The sequence below is a fragment of the Sinocyclocheilus rhinocerous genome, unplaced genomic scaffold (genome assembly GCF_001515625.1).
Source record: "Sinocyclocheilus rhinocerous isolate Xijiao unplaced genomic scaffold, SAMN03320098_v1.1 scaffold1020, whole genome shotgun sequence".
NCBI lineage: Eukaryota > Metazoa > Chordata > Actinopteri > Cypriniformes > Cyprinidae > Sinocyclocheilus > Sinocyclocheilus rhinocerous.
In genome coordinates this window covers 11,825-14,691 of record NW_015652265.1, presented here as the reverse complement: position 1 = coordinate 14,691, position 2,867 = coordinate 11,825, and positions in this window count along the sequence as shown.

The window sequence follows — 2,867 nt, the reverse complement described above, 5'->3', positions numbered from 1 at the left end:
GTGAACACCCGCCGGGAGCAGTGGGCAGCCATTTTTGCTGCAGCGCTCGGGGAGCAGTTGGGGGTTCGGTGCCTTGCTGTACATTCCCTCCCCCCACCTACAATCCCTGCCGGTACGAGACTCGAACCTGACTCGAATTTAAATCAGCACAGCCAGCAGAGGATCGAACGCAACTGTTTTGAACGAGCACACCTTTTTTTAACAACCAAAAAGTGGCTGTTTCGTTGTCTGTTGAGGAAGTACAGATGTTCCTCTCGTTGATAGCAGAGGAGCGGATCCAGCGAGAGCTTGATGGGGTGACGCGGAATGAAAAAGTTTTTCAGGAGTCGCGGCAGTAGAGGCGGTCAACTATAACGACATGTGAATAATCCCGCCCACTCTAAAGCGATACTAAACTGCAGTGTAAGGAGTTTTCTCCTTTTCCATCTCTCCAATCCTATTCTGCTCACAGGTGATTGGAGATGAGTTTTGTTCCCACTTTTGTTGCAGTTTGCTGATTTTTGTAAAATAGCTTCTGTTTTTGCTTTTCAGATAAAAGAGTGGTTTCAGTTTAATATGTTGTAGGCTAATTTATTGATAATAAATAATTGATAATAAATAATATTGATGATAATAAAACATCAAAAAAAATATTGGGCTTGTTTTGGGCTTGTTTTTGAAGCTGCGGTTACTTATTTGTCTTGTGAGAGTTGGCAACAGTGCCAGGAAGAGGAAGACGCAGAAACAAGCAATCTCATATGTAAGCATATGCATATGAAAAATAATGCGATCATCAACACTAGATAAATGAAAACTGTCTAATTTTACAGAGTGAAATGTCAATCCAGGAAGTGGTAAAGGCCTGTGCAAGTTTTGGGAGTACTGATGGAAGCCATCTACTGCATATTTGCTATGATAATATTACTGAATATAATCCAGATGTAGTATTTCATAAAAATGATAAAAAATGATATAAAAAAAATTCTCAGCTTTTTGCTCAAAATGTTACTTATTAATGAAACCTACCTATATTCAAGTGCTGATAAAAAAAATAAAACAGATTTTTTTGTTTTGTTTGAATGTAGAGGGTCTAATCTTTATTTTGATGTATTGCATGATCAGATATTAATGCAACAACATATTCTGGGGGCCATGACATTTTAGTGAAAATCAACTTTTTTCAAAAACGCTGGCGGGGAAAGAGTTAAAAATATGATAGACAAATTTCAATTACAATGATGTTAAAGTCTATTTTAGTTATTATAAATGCTGGTTAGTACATTCAGCAGTACCCTTTAACCATATTTCAAAGACAACAGGAGTGATTTAAAAATTACATATTGCATAAGAAATACTTAGTTTTTTTACGATTACTTACACACTAAAATTAAAAATAACACGCAGTTAGTGAAACCTGACACTCAAAGAGCAAAATCTCAGCCCAAATCTGCAAAACTATAAGCATATTCTCAGCCTCCCACTTTTTGCAAAACATTACACACATTCAGGGCCGCATTAACCATTGGGCTAGGCGGGGCTGAAGCCCCGGGGCCCGAGCAAGGAGGGGGCCGGTGATTGGCTGTGGAGTAGCCCCACCACGACCCTCACTTTTTAGCGCTTTTATTTAGTGGAGGTTTTCCGTAAATTCCATGCATTACCATTGGAGATTAAAACGTCACATTTGAATTTGGTTTACCAATCAAATGCATTTATTATATATTTTACTTTTGAACGAACTGTGCACGTAGCCTATCTATCAGGAGATCGCTGCGCCTAATCTGCATTCACGTCTCTTCACTTCATTCTGGTGTAATCTAGAAACGGTCATGCAAAGAGCAATCTTCGATAAGTAAAAATGTCAACTATTCTAAAAAAAAATAGTGAGAGAAAAAAATGAGGAGAGAGGGGAAAACATGAGTTTGTCACTAAAATCCACAGCTAGTTTATTTTTACTAAAGCTGATGATGGAGTGGGAGTTGTGGAATCGCAAATAGACCGCATGGAGCAGATAAAAACACAGCGTCACAATCCCCAAAGAATAGAGGTTAGTTTGATTATTAACTTAATAGATGTATATTGCTTTTTGTGTTTGAAATAACTCTATAGGCCTATATTCGCTTATGGGTTGAGAAATTAATTTTGCGCGTCATGATGTAAGCTTGTCATTTAAACCCATTTTAAGCGTTGTGGTTTTAAAACTAATTTAACTGTTCAGGGACATTAAGCAGTGGGGCAGAATTCATTTTGGCAAATGCGCGCGTTACAGGTTACGCATGTAACCATGGTTCCCTGAGAACAGGGAACGAGACGCTGCGTCTCATTGCCATGCTTCGGGCATTCCTGCCTGCGTCTCCTTCAGACAAAGAAGTGGATGACGTTTTCCGCAGGTGCTCTTTTATACCCGCACTCGCTTTATTGTTTACGTCATAGGCTGCCGCCTGCCAATGTCAAGTTCATTGTCGTTTTTTCATTCATGCTTCAAACACCGGTCACGCTGAAGGCATTCCCCTAGCGCCCTCTAGAGGACGCAGCGTCTCGTTCCCTGTTCTCAGGGAGCCATGGTTACATGCGTAACCTGAGACGATTATTTATTATAGAAATTATTGCATTATTAAATTATTATATTAACCATAGGCCTTGGCTACCGGACTGTATTACGTGCGATAGTCAGCATTCAAATGAAGTTGATCATGAATAAATCTTACATAAAGTACATAATATAAAATAAGCCTAAATAAAATAGGCCTACAAGAAAACATTTTTATCCATCCTACATTATCTTGTAAGATAAGTATTTGACCTTTTTGGCCTTTGCAGTTGGACTGCAGTATTTTTGCAGTATCCAAGTGCTGAATATATTCATATATATATATATATAGACATTCAGT